The following is a 22166-nucleotide window of genomic DNA, read 5'->3' as shown; positions in this document are numbered from 1 at the left end:
AAACTTGACTTGTTACTGTTTCTGGCTGGCTAGGTTATGAGCAGGCTCTAACTCCCACTCCTCTTTGTAGTTCATTTTTTCATGCTTGCTCAAATAGCGTTCAGACAAACTTATGTAGTGTTCAATGCATTGTACCCGTGGTGTTCGGAAACCAAGTACAGCTAGTGCTCGACTTATGACCACGATTGGTTCCGACAGATTGGTTGTAACATGATTTGTCGTAAGTTGAATAGGCTATATGTACAGTACTGTGAAATGATGTTATAAAAATCTTTAAGTCATATATTATCATAATTTTCTTTCATTATTGTTATATATCATAATTTTCTTTGTTCATTTTATGCCATTTGTATCATCTCTACACCATTTTGTTTCTTATTTTTACATTCGTCAGGTTTAAGTAAAACACTGCATTACCAGTACAACTGGTTTAATATTTGCAAAGACAATTTTCTCTTGGTAGACTAATCTTGGGAGAGGGTTGATGAAAAATATCCAAGACACAAAACACAAATTGCTGTACCGAGTCTGGGATAACAGTTGAAATGGTGCACACGGAGATGGTAGTGCTGCTGGAAGCTGGTCTGCACTGTCATATGCCCAGCTAGGCAACGCTTGCGCTGCCTGACTTGGAGCAGTTGTGGCTAGCGACTGTGGTTGTAAAGTCGAATGGTCGTAAGTTGCATAGGTCGTAAGTCGATCAATATTTGTACTAGCTTGCACTGTAATGCACTATTGTGCACAGTATGATAAAACTTTATCTATTGTGTGTTTCCATTTCTGACCCCCTCCCTCTCTTGGTAGTACATTTCTTTTTTTGTTTATGTGCTTAAGCTTATGTCCCTTGGTCCAGAGCCACATATTCCTACTATTGTCATTATGCTTTAGCCTACCTCCTCTGGCTTCTTTAGTGATATTATTTCTTACAGTGCCTGCTTCTCAAGCCCCATTCCAGTTTGTGTTCTCCAAACCATATTGCCTCTTAATATTATTGCTCCCATGGTAACTCTCTTTTTTGGATTGCATTTATATTCTGAACCTTAGTGTTCATCAAGTCAAACTCATTTTCTTTCCCAGTAGTCTGTTTTCAAGGTTTCAGTACATCTTATCATCTTATAATACCAAAAAAAAAAAGCATCTGGTATTGTTAAAGTTTGTCATTCACAAAGTTACTAGTTAATGGAATGTTTAAAATATTCATGCAATTTACATGGAAAATTTTCTGTAATTCTATAGCTTCCATCAAAAAATACTGTTTATTTATAATCAGTCAGTTAAGCTCCATTTTGAATAATGATTGCAGAAAAGGATTTATTTTTTTTTGTGACAGAGATGGAGAGAGACAGAGAGAGGAACAGATAGGGACAGACAGGAAGAGAGATAGATGAGAAGCATCAATTCTTTGTTGCGGCACCTTAGTAGTTCATTTTTGTTTTCTCATATGTGCCTTGACTGGGGGGCTAGAACAGACCTAGTGACCCCTTACTCAAGTCAGCAACCTTGGGTTCAAGCTGGTGAGCCTGCGCTGTTCAAACCAGATGAGCCTGCGCTCAAGCTGGTGGCCTCGGGGGTGAACTTGGGTCCTCCGTGTTCCAGTCCTACGCTCTATCCATTGCACCACTGCCTGGTGAGGCTGGAGAAAGGATTTAATAGCTCCTGAATATCTTAATCCCATTTCTTTCCCTGAAAGTTTTATTAATTGAGATTCCTCTGGAGATCATTCTTTGGAAAACAAATCCTCCTTACTCCACCTTTACCCAAAAGGTCAGAATATAAGGATTCTTTTCCTTTGTGTGTACTAACCTCGGTTAGAGGTATTATGTTTTTCCCCCTTAATTATTCCTATTAATACATATGTAGTTTTTTTTTAGATTTCATTTATTGATTTTTTTTTGGGGGGGGGGAGAGTAAGTGAAGGAGAGTGAGAAAGAGGAGGGAGAAGGAGAGAAGCAGGAAGCATTAACTCACAGTAGTTGCTTCCTATATGTGCCTTGACTGGGCAAGCCCAGGAGTTCGAAGTAGCGGCCTCAGTATTCAAGGTCAGTGCTTTATCCACTGTGCCACACAGGTCAGGCATAGTTTCAAAAAATACTCACTATAATTAAAATTCAGGAAGAGCAATGAGACTTCAGTGTGGCTGCCAGTATATTAATTATCATTTGCTGAATGGTTAACTGATAAAATTTTTAAGTAAACTCTAAATTATTTTCTACATTTATGTAATAACTAGTAACTTCTTGAATGATAGTTCTGTCTGATCAAGACAATATACTTTGGTTAATAAGTAAGAAAATAGGGTTATTTGAAATATTTGAGTTATTCTCCATAAAATACTATTCTATAATCTCCATAATCCATTTATTAAAACTTTATTGTCCTTCACTAAAAAGTAAACTTTAAAACGTTGTTTAGTATGTTGTTATGTATTATGTATAACCAGCCTAAGAGATGAAATTTTACCAATACAGTGGAAACTCCCTGTGTAAGTTTTTCTCAGCTCATCCCTATACTGAATTTTGTGTTATTCTTTTGTTTTATTGCATATACATCTCTACCTAAATAACATAGTTTATTGATTGCTTATTTTTGAACTTTATAAAAAATGGTATATTGTACATGTTCTTAAGATTTACTTTTAAATTTCTAAAATTTATTTACATTGCTCTATAAGACATTGCTTTTCATGACTAATTATGAATATACTATCATTTGTTCTGTTGTTAATCCCTGAAGGGTAGGCATAGGATAGCAAGAATAAGGGAAAAAGAAATCAAGTTTGTAAAAATTAATTCTGGAAAAGATATTTAGGAAAGTTTGTAAAATGGGGTTGAAATTGTGAACATGTTTACAGTGACAATAAATCTTAGTATACTAGAACTAGCTAAAACCTTGAGTTGGGCGACAGTTGTAGACACATTGAGCATAATAGCATATGGGTTCAGTGATTGTGGTGGTGTTGAGATATGTTGAATTTCTGGTGTCTTGATGGGAACTGTTTGTGCTTCATTGAAGTTTATTTTAGCAGGGACTCTTGACTATCTTTAAGTACTTTTCTAAGAATTTGTTTTGTTTTAAAGGGATTGTGATTGTTTGGGCAGGTTCAAAATAATTCTCAAAAGTGGACATTGGCCCTGGCCGGTTGGCTCAGCGGTAGAGCGTTGGCCTAGCGTGCGGAGGACCCGGGTTCGATTCCCGGCCAGGGCACACAGGAGAAGCACCCATTTGCTTCTCCACCCCTCCGCCGCGCTTTCCTCTCTGTCTCTCTCTTCCCCTCCCGCAGCCAAGGCTCCATTGGAGCAAAGATGGCCCTGGGCGCTGGGGATGGCTCTGTGGCCTCTGCCTCAGGCGCTAGAGTGGCTCTGGTCGCGACATGGCGACGCCCAGGATGGGCAGAGCATCGCCCCCTGGTGGGCAGAGTGTCGCCCTTGGTGGGCGTGCCGGGTGGATCCCGGTCGGGTGCATGCGGGAGTCTGTCTGACTGTCTCTCCCTGTTTCCAGCTTCAGAAAAATGAAAGAAAAGAAAAAAAAAGAAAAAAAAAAAAAAAAAAGTGGACATTATCTCTTTACCCTCAACTTTTACTGATTTTATCCTCTGATCTTTACTCATTTTTTTCTCACTTTTTGTTTTTATTTAATGTTATAGTTTTTATTGTCCACTTCCTTAAATATTAGATTGTTTTCATAGTAATTTATTCTTTTCTCACTTTTTGTTGGTCATCTCATCTACTCCTCGGCCAGGGATTCCACAAATCTTTATATCCCACTTCTCTCCTCATCAGCTGGATTTATCTGCTTGGATGTCATATTCATAATTAATGCGTATTATACATAACTGAATTCATTAGCCTCTCCCTCAGATATCTATTATCTCCTGTAAACTCAGTCTTGACTAAATGGCATTAATATCCATCCTGTCTCCCATGTGAGGAAACTTGTTTGTAGGAGCTTATTTAGAGAATATAATCCTGACTGTAAACAAAGTTTCAGCCAGAAAGATGCCTCATCATAGTATTGTTTTTAACAGCAAAAAATGAGAACCAATCTAAAGTCCTGCATCACTATCTTGCTTAAAAACTGTCACACACACACACACAAATATTTTAGACAATACAAACTATGTAGAATATTTAAAAGCATGAGAAGTTACATATGTAAATTTAGTGGAAAGAAGGTGCTCTTAAATAATATTCCACTATGATGTCATAATCATGAAAACAAAACTATAATCTATATTTACAGAAGAATGAATGTGTAAATCTTTGCATTAATTCTAGATGAAACAGTTATGGGTGATTTTTATTTTCCTGCATTTTCTAGACTTGTACAGTAGACATGGATTACTTTGGTAATTCATATATACAGATAATTTGACCATTTATTTTTTACCCCCAGTTCTTACTGATTTATTCCAGTGTCTTATTCACCCTAACTGGTACTGCATAAATATCCAACTGCTCACTCTTGAAATTAGACTGTCACAGCAACCCTCTTACTACCATTGCTCAGCTGCCAGATGTATCTTTTTAAAAATCTTAGCTAGTTGAGTTCTTCCCCTTTTTTTTAAAGTTTATTTATTTATTTATTTTTACAGAGACAGAGAGAGAGAGTCAGAGAGAGGGATAGATAGGGACAGACAGACAGGAACAGAGAGAGATGAGAAGCATCAATTATCAGTTTTTCGTTGCGACACCTTAGTTGTTCATTGATTGCTTTCTCATATGTGCCTTGACCGTGGGCTTTCAGCAGACTGAGTAACCCCTTGCTCAAGCTGGTGAGCTTTTGCTCAAACCAGATGAGCCGCGCTCAGGCTGGTGACCTCGGGGTCTCGAACCTGGGTCCTCTGCATCCCATCCGATGCTCTATCCACTGTACCACTGCCTGGTCAGGCCACTTTCTTAACATTTCCAATTTAAGTAGCCAAATGTTAAATCCCCCAAACCATCAAGAATAGAATAAATTAAAATTTTTTTCTTTTATTTATTGACTTTAGCAAGAGAGAGAGAGACAGAAACATCAATCTGTTCCTGTTTGTGCCCTGACCAGGGATTGAACCAGCAACTTCTGTGCTTCAGGATGATGCTCTAACCAACCAAGCTAGCCTGCCAGGGCTCAATAAATTTTGAATGTTTTTCCCTTGTTAAGATTTGGTCTGAAGATCTTCAGCCAGCTGACATTTAGCCAACTTAAGATTTAATATAACATTTTCTCCTAACCCTAACCAACTCACTTTTGACAAGAGCAGAGATAGTTATACCAGATTTGGGGTTGGGGGAAGAAAGAAAGGGAGAAAGCAAGAGAGAAAATGGGAATTGAACTCAGGCATTTGCAGAGTTTTGCTTGTCCCTTCTGTTCTACCTCTGCAACCTGTTACATTTTGCCCTTACTGGGTATTTTTTTGTTTGTCTGTTTCTATTCAAGAGACAATTTATTGGTTTTCTTGTGTATTTAGCCAGCAAGAACAAATAACCAAATAATGAAAATCCATCCGTTTAGTACCAATTATTATATCAGCAAATCCTATTAGGAGTATTTATTGAAGCATGTCATGCTAATAGTCTCAGAGTGTAATTATACTTGCAGATTTTTCATGCTTTCAGGGAGTTTGTAACATGTTCCAGATGGTTAAATAGGAAAGAGTAGACATTTTGTACTGTCTTTTCAATTGTGATTAAAAATTTGATGTTACTACTTATGTTACCATTATTGCTTTTGTTAGATTAAAACATGAGAGGAATTTAACAAAATTTGTAGGTTTTGGGTTTTGTTTTATTTCATTTTTTTATAACATTTCTTCTGTGGTCAACAATTAACAGGACCTTTTAGATTCTTTCCCTCTGGTAAATTGTTTAATTGCTTTAATTTAAGCATACAGATAGGAAGAAAAGATCAGCAGGGTAAAACTGGATAATTTGAAGCAGAGATACTAGGGATGCTACTTTTGATTGTTTATCAAGGAGAATTTATATGTGAGGGTAATATCTGAGCTGAGACCACATACAATAAAAACTTAATCCCCAACTATTTTAGAAATGAATGATTTTATAGAATTATGTAATGAAAACTCAGCAGAAAGAACCTCTTGTCTTCTTTCACTAATCTTGAACTTCTCATTATTACCTATACAATGTCTATATTTGTATATCCAGGCAACACCCAAAATTTAATGTGTCAAAAAAAATGCTCATCACTATCACTCAAAGTCACCACTAAACACACTCTCCCTAGCAATCATACAGTCAATACTCCCAGTTCTCTATGTTCCTAGAACGGTGTAACTCAGCTCTCCTTCTTGCATTTCCTACATTCAGTTCATTAGTAACTGTTAATTATTTCTCTTCCACATCTGTCAAAACAGCATGTTGATCAGCTTTTCAGAGTTGTCATTATACTCTATACCAGGGGTCGGGAAACTTTTTGGCTGAGAGAGCCATGAACGCCACATATTTTAAAACGTAATTCCGTGAGAGCCATACAACGACCTGTGTACATTACGCATTATCCAATAAAAATTTGGTGTTGTCCCGGAGGACAGCTGTGATTGGCTCCAGCCACCCGCAACCATGAACATGAACGGTAGGAAATGAATGGATTGTAATACATGAGAATGTTTTATATTTTTAACGTTATTATTATTTTTATTAAAGATTTGTCTGTGAGCCAGATGCAGCCATCAAAAGAGCCACATCTGGCTCGTGAGCCATAGGTTCCCAACCCCTGCTCTATACTGTTAGCAATCCATGTCTAAGGCACTTTGGCAGCATGTCTAACCTTTATCCCTGGTCTGTCTACACAGTGCATTCTGCTTAACAGTTCCCTAATCCCATGTTCTCAGTGTCACTCTGTTGAAAGTGATAGTTAAACATTTTAGATTAGCATACCTCATACCATATGAGCATATAGTATAATAACTTTGCATTCCAAAAGGTGGAATTACTTATTAAACTCTCTAAGCACATATGCTGGTCACTTCTCTTTTTGAAAAGATAACTTGTAATTTACAAATATATAAAGAAATAAAAATATGTAAATACCAATAGTTTTATCAGTTAACTTTAGTGAGTATCTATTCCTTGCTACTCTTGAGAAGTACAAAGAAGTGGTAAGATGATCTTTGTCACTTGCCAGGGTGTGAAGTAGAGCCCGCACATAGAAAAGTGTGTAATGCAAACACTCGTCTGAAAGGCTATACCAGTTTTAACTGTGGCCTAAAGTGATCTAACCTTTGCTTTGTTTTAGGCCTTAAGAAAATACCATCTTTTAACATATATAAAACCTGTACTGGGAATTAAAATTCTGTCTGAGCAACCTGTAATAGTGTTTTGGAGATTTAGCGGTTTAGTCCTGATAGTCCTCAACTGCTGCCTTCCTTATTTAGTGGAGTTACTCTTTAGGAAAGAATTAAACACTTGAGCAGTTCAGGTGTTACATGTCATTTTTAACTTTGAATATGGACTCTCTCCAACACCCTGGTGTTGCATCTGCACTAATTTTATTAAAGTACTTAATGTATAAACATTGTAATTTTAAGTGTTATTAGTAACCAAGTTACTTTCATCGCATTGCTCAGTTAATGAATGTGGGTGAGAGAATCTACTACTGCCTTTAGAGGTTTGAGAGTTTCTTTCACTTCCCTACAAGACCAGAACATTAGACCACAGCTTATGTTGCTTCTCATCTCATAAGGTGACAGTTGCTAACAGAAGATGGATTTTTTTCCCCTGCTTTCCCATAGTCACAGTGCATGATATCAGATCATGTGCATGGAGAGGTGTTCCTGTGGTCTAAAGCTGGTTTAACTGTTGTATAGGTTTTACTGCCTATTATTAATTCTGTTTCTGTCATATAATTCTTCATGTTATTGAGTAATTTTAATTGATAATTGGTTCTTAAGAATGTCAGGATGGTGGATTTAAAAATTCTCAGAGCCTGACCAGGCAGTGGCGCAGTGGATAGAGCGTCAGACTGGGATGCGGAAGGACCCAGGTTCAAGACCCTGGGGTTGCCAGCTTGAGCGCTGGCTCATCTGGTTTGAGCAAAAAGCTCAAACATGGACCCAAGGTCACTGACTCGAGCGGGGGGTCACTCAGTCTGCTGAAGGCCCGCAGTTATGGCACATATGAGAAAGCAATCAATGAACAACTATGATGTTGCAATGAAAAACTGATGATTAATGCTTCTCATCTCTCTCTGTTTCTTTCTGTCTGTCCCTGTCTATCCCTCTATCTGACTCTCTCTCTCTGTCCCTGTAAAAAAAAAAAAAAATTCTCAGAAAGATAAGATGTTAATACCATACATGAAGCAAAACTTTTAAAAGATTACAAAATAACAAGATGATTAAAAATAAATAAAATACTACAAATAACAATACAGTATTTGACTCCAGGTAAAGGTGGTGGGTTGAGCACACACTTAAGGTTGTTCTCTTCCCAAAGCACAGTTTAAACAACAAAATAAAGTCAACAAGAGTTGGGTTTTTGCTTTGTTTTTTGGGGTTTTTTTTTAAGTCATAAGTCCAGAGATGTAGGAGAATGGGATAAAATAGGCAAAATTTTCAAGGCTGGAAAACAGCTAGAATTTTGTGATATTGATTTAACCCAACATGTATATTTTTATACATTACATTTTTAAACATGTATATTTCAAAATAAAAGCATCAGTGTAATTGTTTATTGATACATATCTATATATGTGATATAAAAGTTGACCAGAAGGATACATACTAAATTCATGATCGTAGGAATGAACAGAGTGGGTTGTGTGCGAGTATGGAGAATTTCGATTTATTGGTAATATTTCATTTCGTAAGAAAGAAAATAAATATATTTAAAGTGTTTAGTGTTATCAGTTCTGGGTTGTAGATCCATAGATATTTATTTGTCCTATTCTTTTTTTTTTTTTTTTGTATTTTCTGAAGTTGGAAACGAGGAGGCAGCCAGACAGACTCCCACATGCGCCTGACCGGGATCCACCTGGCATGCCCATCTGGGGCATTGCTCTGTTGCAACCAGGGCCATTCTAGCACCTGAGGCAGAGGCCGTGGAGCCATCCTCAGTACCCGGGCCAACTTTGCTCCAACGGAGCCTTGGCTGCAGGAGGGGAAGAAAGAGACAGAGAGGAAGGAGAGGGGGAGGGGTGGAGAAACAGATGGATGCTTCTCCTGTGTGCCCTGGCTGGGAATTGAACCGGGAACTCCTGCACGCCAGGCTGATGCTCTACCACTGAGCCAACCAGCCAGGGCCTTATTTGTCCTATTCTTAATATACATGTTTAAGTTCTGGCTCTTCATGTTTGCCTCAAAATAACAGTGTTTTCTAGATCGCTATTTTTTACTCTGTGTTAAGTGCATAATAGGTATTCTTCTGTCATTTGCTTCTTCATCTGATTCTTAAACCAGATTGAATTTTAAGAAATTAAATTGGATAATATATTAAACTAAAGGAATAGAGGTGTTGCATTAGCCAGCTCTTGTGCCAGAATCCAGCATTGGAAGTGGATAATGAAGACAGAAAGGCTTTACCCTTGAGAGGGAAATTGGAACTATGAATGGGAAGCCTCCTGGTGTGCCCAGGAGTCATGGGGTTTTTTTTTGTTTGTTTGTTTTTCATTTTTTCTGAAGCTGGAAACAGGGAGAGACAGTCAGACAGACTCCCGCATGTGCCCGACCGGGATCCACCCGGCATGCCCACCATGGGGACAACGCTCTGCCCACCAGGGGGCGATGCTCTGCCCATCCTGGGCGTCGCCATGTTGCGACCAGAGCCACTCTAGCACCTGAGGCAGAGGCCACAGAGCCATCCCCAGCGCCCGGGCCATCTTTGCTCCAATGGAGCCTTGGCTGCGGGAGGGGAAGAGAGAGACAGAGAGGAAAGCGCGGCGGAGGGGTGGAGAAGCAAATGGGCGCTTCTCCTGTGTGCCCTGGCCGGGAATCGAACCCGGGTCCTCCGCACGCTAGGCCGACGCTCTACCGCTGAGCCAACCGGCCAGGGCCAGTCATGAGGGTTTATTAGGAATTTATACCATCTATATCAGATTTCTTGCTCTGGATTCCTAGGGGAGAGGTGATGAGGAAAGATTTTTAAAATAATGAACTCTGGCTTGACCAGGTGGTGGCTCAGTGGATAGAGCATCGGACTGGGACACGGAGCACGGAGTTTTGAAACCCTGGGGTTTCCGTGGGCACGGTTCACCAGCTTGAGCACGGGGTCGCTGGCTTGAGCCTGGGATCATACACATGACACCATGGTTGCTGGCTTGAGCAAGGGGTCACTCACTCTGCTGTAGCCCCCCCCACACACAAGGCACATATGAAAAAGAAATCAATGAACAACTAAGGTGCCGCAACAAAGAATTGATGCTTCTCATCTCTCTCCCTTCCTGCCTGTCTGTCTTTATCTGTCCCTCTCTCTGACTTTTGCTCTGTCTCTATCAAAAAAAAAAAAAAGTGAACTCTGAATAACACAGATAATTACATAAATACTGGAGCAATACTTTTTTCCTTTTTTTAAAAGAATAATAGGCTTACTGATTTCATACTAACAACCCAACATCAGATCAGCACTGCTCTTTTTTCTCCTTACTTCTTCATATTCCTGCTGTCATCTTTGGTCCTCTGTGTATCACCTATCTCTGGATTTCCATATTTTCCACCCCAATGTACCACCCTTCTAACCGTGATTCCCCCCTCCTATTACCTAGAGTTTTTTTTTAACTCTAAACAACACTCTCAAATGCCTCAACCCAGTGAGACTATGGTCTTCTCCTTTAGTTCTAGCCTCCTAGGATGTAAGGGGTAAACTGGGGAGAGTTCTCTTAAGGGAAAGTCTATTAAGTATAGATTCATCCAGTTTGGTTCCTTTCCTTCAGTGATCCAATTCCCTACATTTCTGCCTGCTTTGGGTCATTTTTTTTTTTTAAGACTTTATTCATTTTAGAGAGGAAAGAGAGAAAGAGGGAGAGAGAGAAGTAGGAGAGGATCAGGAAGCATCACCTCCCATATGTGCCTTGACTGGGCAAGCCCGGGATTTCGAACTGGCAACCTTAGCATTCCAGATCAACACTTTATCCGCTGCGCCACTACAGGTCAGGACTTTGGGTCACTTTCGAGTCGTTATTTTTTCTGTTTTGTCCAGAGGTAATTCTTATCTGTGGGTGAGTTAGTTTCAATACAAGATAACATCCATCAGTGCTGGAACCAGAGCTCATAAGTTGCATTTTTAAGTATTACAAAAATAAATGTAAACATTTTCAGTACAAAATTTGAACTGAAATATAGTAACTTTAATACATAGAGGAAGTATTACAGAAAACAAGGAAATAATGAAATGCAAGCTGAAAACATGAAAAATTAGTATTTATAAGTAGAAAGGATAAACATAAATGCAGTTAGAAAAAAAATTTTAAGACATAAAGTGATACTTCAGAAGATTAAGGGTAGAATGTAATTAGGTATTACATAAGTAGCAGCCTTAAATAGGAGTATGTACATATTTAATCACCAGAAAGGACTTCAGCTGTAAAATCTGATTTTTATCCATAGTCTTTGGAAATATTTTTCTATTTGGCCTTAAAAGTTGTATTTTCTTTACCTAGCATTCTGATCTTTATCATTTTTTAGACAATGGAATGACAGTCTAACTTCCCTTCTGCTTTTTTTTCTTCTCCTTTGTTTTAGTTATTCACATAATTGTCTTTAAATGTGAGAGGTGAGAGGGAAGAGACCGTGGCCGTTTCTGCAGAACATCTGTACCCCATTCCCGTGCAGCTCGTCTTCAGAGCGCTGACCTGCCCCTAGCTGTTCTGAGGACTCATTATGAACAAAGAAATCTCCCAGGTAAGAATTATAGCTCTGGTTTTAAGAGCATTGTTTCTACAAAAGTATAGGGGGAAAATGACTACCTGTTGACTCTTATTTTTATGGAAATATATGATCTGAGAAGCTTCAAGGTCATCATAAAACATGTGCTGACATTTCTACTTGAAATGTTCGAAAAGTTTTAGATTACACTGTATAAACAGCTTTAATGCACATTGAAATTAATATAGGTTTCAGAAGGGAATGTTAGTACCTTGGCTTTATGAAAGAGAAAGGAAGGAAAAATAGACTAATCTACTGAACTCTGGTTTAGGTGTCTTATTCTTTGTTGTTCAGTGAGTGACTCTGAGAAAGTCTTACTTTCTTCATGTCACAATGAAACATTTTATCTTTTTTATTTCCCTTTAACATACATTAAAAACAATTTTAAACTACCGAACAGTTGCAAGATTGGTAGTCTGAACACCTCTGCGCCATTGCCCAGGTTCACCAATTGTAGACATTGTGTTGCATTTGCTTTATCTCTCTCTCTGTTTACCACTTCTGCTCCTCCACCACCATTATGATGATAATGATGAAGAATCATCTGAGAATAAGTTGTCGACATTTATGATCTTTCACTCCTAAATATTCATTATGTTTCTCCTACTTAACTACAGTATAATAACCACTTTCAGGAAACTTAACTTTTTTATTATTACATCTAATATACCCATATTAAAGTTTTATTAGTTGTCTGAATCACACACTGCATAGTTATCACATCTCTTTGATTCCTTTAACTTGGAATAGTTTATAAGCTTTTTTTTTTGTTTTCTGTGACAGCGACATGGAAGAGTCCAGGCCAGCTCTTTTGTACAGTGGCACTCATGTTGAGCTTGTCTGTTTCCATCTGTGTTCCTTTTTTTATTTTATTTTATTTTATTTTATTTTATTTTATTTTATTTTATTTTATTTTTTTATTTTATTTACAGAGACCAAGAGAGAGTCAGAGAGAGAAATAGGGACAAACAGACAGGAACGGAGAGAGATGAGAAGCATCAATTATTAGTTTTTCGTTGCAACACCTTAGTTATTCATTGATTGCTTTCTCATATGTGCCTTGACCGTGGGGCTACAGCGGACCGAGTGACCCCTTGCTGGAGCCAGCGACCTTGGGTCCAAGCTGGTGAGTTTTGCTCAAACCAGATGAACCAGCTCAAGCTGGCGACCTTGGGGTCTTGAACCTGGGTCCTCCGCATCCCAGTCCGACGCTCTGTCCACTGCGTCATTGCCTGGTCAGGCTATGGATCCTCTGCATCCCAGTCCGACGCTCTGTCCACTGCGTCATTGCCTGGTCAGGCTATGGGTCCTCTGCATCCCAGTCCGACGCTCTGTCCACTGCATCATTGCCTGGTCAGGCTATGGATCCTCTGCATCCCAGTCCGACGCTCTGTCCACTGCGTTATTGCCTGGTCAGGCTATGGGTCCTCTGCATCCCAGTCCGACGCTCTATCCACTGCGTCATTGCCTGGTCAGGCTATGGGTCCTCTGCATCCCAGTCCGACGCTCTGTCTACTGCGTCACCGCCTGGTCAGGCTATGTGTTTCTTTCTAAAGAGACTATAATATGGCATTTGGAGATTTGTGTATTTGTTACTGAGAACCTATCTGGAGAACAAAGCTTATAAAATTCTTTTACTATGTTTTAACAAAGTAGGAGCTCAAAATTCCAGAAGGCTGAGTCCTAAAGATGAGCGGGATATTATTGAAGGGAATTTTATGTGTTTGTAAGTATATATATAATTTTATAATATAACATATATTTTTGGACAAAAATTAGGGTGTATAAAGATAGAACTTTTGATTTTGAAGGAATACATATTTACATTTTAAGGTAATTCACATCTTACAGGAAATAATTTTTTATATTATGACCAAAGAAGATAAGTCATGGTTTAGATATATGATCAATTTTATTTCTTTCTATATGATGTTTGGACCAAGAATTGAAAAGATTCTCTGTTCATGTGTTAGAATCTTATAAATACCACCTACGATTTTTAGGCGTGGTATATTTGTCAGTTTTTCTGAAGAGACTTCCAATGAAGAAGCATTTTAGTGTAGAGGCAAAAGCAAAAATTGGGAACATATAGTTACCTTTTCTACTTATTAGTTATTCAACTGTAGGTTAAGTTAAATCATGACCAGATTCTGGAATCAAGTTACCTAAGAATGATGTTTACCGTTGCCACTTATGATGTTGAGCAGATTCAGTAACCCCTCCATACCTCAGTTTCCCTCATCTGTAAAATAAGTTATAATGCTACCTACCTTATAATTTATGAGTGAATGAATTACTAAAGTTTATGAGTAAATAATATGCTATATGCTTAGAATAGTGATTATTAGCATATAGTAAATCCTATAAATATGTCAATCATCATCAGATCATAATTTCTTTATTAGTCAGAACTGTTGAACTCAATCAGTGAGTCTGTGAAGTGGAGGTAATAATATACATTTCACGGGGCAGTTGTGGGAATAAATGATTTAATATATATAAAACACATAAAACTCTTTATATATACTAGTACATTATCCTAACCTTTAATTAAATGCACATTCATGGGCTTACATTTTTTGTGAACCTTTTTATTATTTTGTTCCTTTCTTTTTTTTTTTTTTTTTTAAATTTTTTTTTATTTATTCCTTTTTTTAGAGAGGAGAGGGAGAGGCAGAGAGAGAAAGAGGAGAGACAGAGAGAGAGGAGGGGGAGGAGCTGGAAGCATCAACTCCCATATGTGCCTTGACCAGGCAAGCCCAGGGTTTCGAACCGGCGACCTCAGCATTTCCAGGTCGACGCTTTATCCACTGCGCCACCACAGGTCAGGCTGTTCCTTTCAAGTTCTTTGTTACTACTGACCTTATACTGCAAAAGTTGGTGCAGGCAAGATAGGCATTTTGTATATTCTAAATGGCTTATAATAAAAAGATTTGAGAGATACTGTAGTAGATGGCAATTACTGGGTGCTTTATTCTGAAATTTTATAAATCTTAGTCTCTGGTTTATTTTATTTTTTTATTTTTTATTTTTTTGTATTTTTCCGAAGCTGGAAACGGGGAGAGACAGTCAGACAGACTCCCACATGCGCCCGACCGGGATCCACCCGGCACGCCCACCAGGGGCGATGCTCTGCCCACCAGGGGGCGATGCTCTGCCCCTCCGGGGCGTCACTCTGCCGCGACCAGAGCCACTCCAGCGCCTGGAGCAGAGGCCAAGGAGTCATCCCCAGCGCCCGGGCCATCCTCGCTCCAACGGAGCCTTGGCTGCGGGAGGGGAAGAGAGAGACAGAGAGGAAGGAGGGGGTGGGGGTGGAGAAGCAAATGGGCGCTTCTCCCATGTGCCCTGGCCAGGAATCGAACCCAGGTCCCCCGCACGCCAGGCCGATGCTCTACCGCTGAGCCAACTGGCCAGGGCCTCTGGTTTATTTTATAAGCATTATTTTCATACTTGTTCTGTTGAGAACACTGTAAAGTGAAATTTGAGTATTACTTGTTTAGAGTTAGTCTTCAGTTGGGCATTGCACTAGAAGAGCTATAGCCAGATAAATTTGTGTGATTGTTGACCAGATATTATGCTATTTAACCAGCTATTCACCTGAAATGCTTGGAGAATTTTGTTTGTATTTTTCAATACGTATCAATAATGTTTTTGACAAATATATTTTGAATCAAGTGATATGCCTTAAGTTTCAGGCCAGGCTTTTAAAAATGCATATTCTTTCTATAAATTTGGCTAATGAAGATTATATATAGATTTGTATTGTAATTTTATTCATGCCCTTTCCATTTCAGTTGGGAGGGATGACCCTGAAGTTAACTGGAAATTTATCTGGCTCGATAATTTTCTTGTGCCCTCAAATACAATTACATTATTTTGGCAAATGATTTTGACCCATGCAGCTCTATTACGTTGATACTCTTACTACCTTATAACATTCAAGATCAAATTTCAGTGTATTTATTTTTCTTTTATTAGCTACACATATATATAAGGTCTACTGAAAAGTTCTGTCCGTTTCTATCACAACAAGTTTCGACATGTAAGCACACGTTTATTTGGCGCGTGTGTGCCTCTCTATTTTTATCACTTAATGTATACATACTGACGTAGCAAATTAACTAAAACAAAGTTGATTCACGTTAGTCTTATGTGTGAAACGATAGTGTACCCATGGCTACTGATAAAGTTCATTTATGCCCCTGTAATTTTAACGAATTTCAACAAGGAAGAAATGCTACAGAAGCATGTTTGTCGCATCCACCATATTCCCTGGACTTAGCACCCTCTGACTATCACTTGTTTTTGTCCTTACAAAAATTTTTGAAAGGCAAAAAATTCAAAAATGAAGAAGATATCAAACAAGCACTAGTTCAATTTTTCGCATCAAAAGATAAAACATTTTTCATAAATGGGATATACAAATTGCCCTCATGCTGGCAAGAAATCATTAATAATAATGGCAATTATATTATTTAATAAAGTTTATTGACAGTAAAAAAAATTTGTATTTTGTTTTATTCCAAAAACAGACAGAACTTTCTGGTAGACCTTATATTTATTCATACTGAATTCTGAAATGAGTTTCTGAAATATTTGAGGGAAATTGAATAACTTCTGTTCAGGGGCATAGTTATTTTCAATATTGGAGTAATTTTATGTAGTAAGTGTGATTATTTGGTCTTAGGTAGTCATTTGTGGGTTATCTATGTAAAATGCTGATCTTTATTCTCCCTAGCTTCTACCTGTTTTTCTACTCATTAGTTTTTTAATCTATGAAAGAGGGTGGAGTTGGTAGAAAGAGACAAACAGTGAAATTTTTATCAATTACTTTTGTGTCTGTGATCATCAGTTTCTTTTTTTAGGCTGTTACCTCTTTGCTAGGCTATTATAAACTGTTCTCCTGTGTACATGCAAGTAAATAGCAAATATTTATTTTGGTGTCTACACAGTTTAAGATAGCTAGTCAGTAATATTAGTTTTAATTTTTTTTCTTTGTAGGAAATTCCAACATCTTTTTCACAAGATAGAACAATGTAGAACTGATTTTTGAAAGGCTCATACAATGTGTATATCTATAATTACCCAGTGACCTTTTTTTTTTTTTAATAAATTTTTATTAATGGTAATGGGATGACATTAATAAATCAGGGTACATATATTCAAAGAAAACATGTCTAGGTTATTTTGTCATCAAATTATTTTGCAAACCCCTCGCCCAAAGTCAGATTGTCCTCCGTCACCCTCCATCTAGTTCTCTGTGCCCCTCCCCCTCCCCCTAACTCTCTCCCTCCCTCCCTCCCATGTCCTCCCTCCCCCCCCACCCTTGGTAACCACCACACTCTTGTCCATGTCTCTTAGTCTCATTTTTATGTTCCACCAATGTATGGAATCATGTAGTTCTTGTTTTTTTCTGATTTACTTATTTCACTCCTTATAATGTTATCAAGATCCCACCATTTTGCTGTAATTGATCTGATGTCATCATTTCTTATGGCTGAGTAGTATTCCATAGTGTATATGTGCCACATCTTCTTTATCCAGTCTTCTATTGAAGGGCTTTTTGGTTGTTTCCATGTCTTGGCCACTGTGAACAGTGCTGCAATGAACATGGGGCTACATGTGTCTTCACGTATCAATGTTTCTGAGGTTTTGGGGTATATACCCAGTAGAGGGATTGCTGGGTCATAAGGTAGTTCTATTTGCAGTTTTTTGAGGAACCACCATACTTTCCTCCATAATGGTTGTACTACTTTACAGTCCCACCAACAGTGAATGAGGGTTCCTTTTTCTCCACAGCCTCTCCAACATTTGCTATTACCCGTCTTGTTGATAATAGCTAATCTAACAGGAGTGAGGTGGTATCTCATTGTAGTTTTGATTTGCATTTCTCTAATAACTAATGAAGCTGAGCATCTTTTCATATATCTGTTGGCCATTTGTATCTCTTCCTGGGAGAAGTGTCTGTTCATGTCCTCTTCCCATTTTTTTATTGGATTGTTTGTTTGTTTGTTGTTGAGTTTTATGAGTTCTTTGTAAATTTTGGATATTAGGCCCTTATCTGAGCTGTCGTTTGAAAATATCAGTTCCCATATAGTTGGCTGTCTGTTTATTTTGATATCAGTTTCTCTTGCTGAGCAAAAACTTTTAATTCTGATGTAGTCCCATTCATTTATCTTTGCCTTCACTTCTCTTGCCATTGGAGTCAAGTTCATAAAATGTTCTTTAAAACCCAGGTCCATGATTTTAGTACCTATGTCTTCTTCTATGTACTTTATTGTTTCAGATCTTATATTTAGGTCTTTGATCCATTTTGAATTAATTTTAGTACACGGGGACAGGCTGTAGTCGAGTTTCATTCTTTTGCATGTGGCTTTCCAGTTTTCCCAACACCATTTGTTGAAGAGGCTTTCTTTTCTCCATTGTGTGTTGTTGGCCCCTTTATCAAAGATTATTTGACCATATATATGTGGTTTTATTTCTGGGCTTTCTATTCTGTTCCATTGGTCTGAGTGTCTATTTTTTTGCCAATACCATGCTGTTTTGATTATCGTGGCCCTATAATATAGTTTAAAGTCAGGTATTGTAATGCCCCCAGCTTCATTCTTTTTCCTTAGGATTGTTTTTGCTATTCGGGGTTTTTTATAGTTCCATATAAATCTGATGATTTTTTGTTCCATTTCTTTAAAAAATCTCATAGGGATTTTGATGGGAATTGCATTAAATTTGTATATTGCTTTGGGTAATACGGCCATTTTGATTATATTTATTCTTCCTATCCAAGAACAAGGAATATTTTTCCATCTCATTATATCTTTTTCGATTTCCCTTAACAATGCTTTGTAATTTTCATTATATAGGTCCTTTACGTTCTTTGTTATGTTTATTCCTAGGTATTTTATTTTTTTTGTTGCAATCGTGAAGGGGATTATTTTTTTGAGTTCGTTTTCTAATATTTCATTGTTGGCATATAAAAAGACTATGGACTTTTGTATGTTAATTTTGTATCCTGCGACCTTACTGTATTGGTTTATTGTTTCTAATAATCTTTTTGTGGAGTCCTTCGGGTTTTCGATGTATAGGATCATATCATCAGCAAAAAGTGATAGCTTTACTTCTTCTTTTCCGATATGGATGCCTTTTATTTCTTTGTCTTGTCTGATTGCTCTGGCCAGAACTTCTAGCACCACGTTGAATAAGAGTGGAGAGAGTGGACAACCCTGTCTTGTTCCTGATTTAAGGTAGAAAGTCCTCAGTTTTATGCCGTTTAATAGGATGTTGGCTGATGGTTTATCATATATGGCCTTTATCATGTTGAGATATTTTCCTTCTATACCCATTTTGTTGAGAGTCTTAAACATAAAATTGTGTTGTATTTTATCAAAAGCCTTTTCTGCATCTATTGATAAGATCATGTGGTTTTTGTTCTTTGTTTTGTTGATATGGTGTATTACGTTAACCGTTTTGCGTATGTTGAACCATCCTTGAGATTCTGGGATGAATCCCACTTGATCATGATGAATTATTTTTTTAATATGTTGTTGTATTCGGTTTGCCAGTATTTTGTTTAGTATTTTAGCATCTGTATTCATTAGAGATATTGGTCTGTAGTTTTCTTTCTTTGTGCCATCCTTGCCAGGTTTTGGTATGAGGGTTATGTTGGCCTCATAAAATGTGTTTGGAAGTATTGCTTCTTCTTCAATTTTTTGGAAGACTTTGAGTAGAATAGGAACCAAGTCTTCTTTGAATGTTTGATAGAATTCACTAGTATAACTGTCTGGGCCTGGACTTTTATTTTTGGGGAGATTTTTAATAGTTTTTTCTATTTCCTCCCTGCTGATTGGTCTGTTTAGGCTTTCTGCTTCTTCATGACTCAGTCTAGGAAGGTTGTATTGTTCTAGGAATTTATCCATTTCTTCTATATTGTTGTATTTGGTGGCATATAATTTTTCATAGTATTCTACAATAATTCTTTGTATATCTATGATGTCTGTGGTGATCTCTCCTCTTTCATTTTGGATTTTATTTATTTGAGTCCTGTGTCTTTTTTCCTTGGTGAGTCTTGCCAAGGGTTTGTCAATTTTGTTGATCTTTTCAAAGAACCAGCTCCTTGTTTTATTGATTTTTTCTATAGTTTTTCTGTTCTCTATTTCATTTATTTCTGGCTCTGATTTTTATTATTCCTTTCTTCGGCTGGTTTTGGGTTGTCTTTGTTCTTCTTTTTCTAGTTCCTTAAGATGTGAAGTTAAGTGGTTTACTTCGGCTCTCTCTTGTTTGTTCATATAGGCCTGAAGTGATATGAACTTTCCTCTTATTACTGCTTTTGCTGCATCCCAGAGATTCTGATGTCGTATTTTCATTTTCATTTGTCTGTATATATCTTTTGATTTCTGCGCTTATTTCTTCTTTGACCCATTCATTTTTTAGAAGTATGTTGTTTAGTTTCCACATTTTTGTGGGTTTTTCCCCCTCTTTTTTGCAGTTGAATTCTAGTTTCAAGGCTTTATGATCAGAAAATATGCTTGGTACAATTTCAGTTTTTCTAAATTTGCTGATATTGTCTTTGTGGCCCAACATATGGTCAATTCTTGAGAATGTTCCATGTACACTAGAGAAAAATGTATACTCTGTCGCTTTGGGATGAAGTGTCCTGTAGATGTCTATCATATCCAGGTGTTCTAGTATTTCGTTTAAGGCCACTATATCTTTATTGATTCTCTGTTTGGATGACCGATCTAGAGCCGTCAGCGGTGTATTGAGGTCTCCAAGTATGATTGTATTTTTGTTAGTTTTTGTTTTAAGATCAATAAGTAGCTGTCTTATATATTTTGGTGCTCCTTGGTTTGGTGCATATATATTAAGGATTGTTATGTCTTCTTGATTCAACTTCCCCTTAATCATTATGAAATGACCATTTTTGTCTCTGAGTACTTTTTCTGTCTTGTAGTCAGCATTATTAGATATGAGTATTGCTACGCCTGCTTTTTTTTGGGTGTTGTTTGCTTTGAGTATTGTTTTCCAGCCTTTCACTTTGAATTTGTTTTTATCCTTGTTGCTTAGATGTGTTTCTTGTAGGCCGCATATAGTTGGATTTTCTTTTTTAATCCATTCTGCTACTCTGTGTCTTTTTATTGGTAAGTTTAATCCATTTACATTTAGTGTAATTATTGACACTTGTGGGTTCCCTACTGTCATTTTATAAATTGCTTTCTGTTAGTTTTGTATCTAGTTTGATTCTTCTCTTTTGTTTTTCTATCATTTGTTTTTGTTTGTTTGTGTTCCATACTTCTTTCCTCTGTTGCTACCTTTTTTAAGTCAAGTGTTTTTGTGGTGGTTTTTTCAAGGGTGGTTACCATTAAGTAATGAAAAGGGTACCTACCATATTCATTGTAGTACCCTATCTTATAAGTATTTCTGCACTTCATCCTTTGCTACTGTTAATCTCCATCCTCTCCCCCCTTTTTTTCCTTTGTTGTCACAGTTTAAGTTTGGTTTTATTGTGTTCTTGGTGGAGCTGTTACTTGTGGTGTTGTTTTCTTTTGTTCTTTGAATCTGGTTGGAAAACCCCCTTTAGTATTTCCTGGAGTGGGGGCTTTCTGTTGATAAATTCTCTCATCTTTTCTGTATTTGTGAATGTTTTTATATCTCCTTCATACTTGAAGGATAGCTTTGATGGGTATAGTATTCTTGGCTGAAAGTTCCTCTCTTTCAGGGCTTTAAATATTGGGGTCCACTCTCTTCTAGCTTGTAGAGTTTCTGCTGAGAAATCTGATGATAATCTAATAGGCCTTCCTTTATATGTTGTACTCTTCTTTTCCCTGGCTGCCTTGAGAATTTTTTCTTTGTCATTGGTTTGTGTCATCTTTATTATGATGTGCCTTGGAGTGGGTTTGTTGGGGTTAAGAAAACTTGGTGTTCTGTTTGCTTCTTGAATTTGAGGCTTTAGTTCCTTCCACAGGCTTGGGAAGTTCTCGTCTATTATTTATTTGAGTATATTCTCCATTCCATTTTCTTTCTCTTCTCCCTCTGATATACCTATTATTCTTATGTTATTCTTTCTGATGGAGTCAGGCAATTCCTGTAGGGCTTTCTCGTTTTTTATTATTTTTGAGTCTCTTTCTTCTTCTCTCTGTTGTGCCTCAAGTTGTTTGTCTTCTATTTCACTAATCCTATCTTCAGTCTGGGCTGTTCTGTTAGCTAAGCTTGTTACCTCGTTTTTCAGCTCGTGAATTGAGTTTTTCATTTCTGTTTGATTTGTTTTTATAGTTTCAATTTCCTTGGTAATATATTCTTTGTGTTCATTGAGTTGTTT

General features: G+C 37.5%; 1 protein-coding gene across 8 annotated transcripts in view; it reads left to right on the top strand.

The window, feature by feature from the left end:
* Positions 1-22166, top strand: part of NCOA1 (nuclear receptor coactivator 1) — a 199887-nt gene that overhangs the window by 67242 nt on the left and 110479 nt on the right. For 7 of the 8 annotated variants that reach the window (XM_066266533.1, XM_066266534.1, XM_066266538.1 and 4 more), the window contains one exon: positions 11672-11830. The gene's annotated coding sequence lies outside the window, so the exon portion shown is untranslated. Of the gene's footprint in view, positions 1-10983; positions 11080-11671; positions 11831-22166 lie in introns of those variants that run through there. The other variant, XM_066266535.1, reaches the window with a different exon arrangement.

Source organism: Saccopteryx bilineata, chromosome 3, assembly GCF_036850765.1.
Source record: "Saccopteryx bilineata isolate mSacBil1 chromosome 3, mSacBil1_pri_phased_curated, whole genome shotgun sequence".
Classification (NCBI taxonomy): Eukaryota; Metazoa; Chordata; class Mammalia; order Chiroptera; family Emballonuridae; genus Saccopteryx; species Saccopteryx bilineata.
Note: the sequence above shows the minus strand (reverse complement) of the source record. Positions and strands in the feature narration are given on the sequence as shown.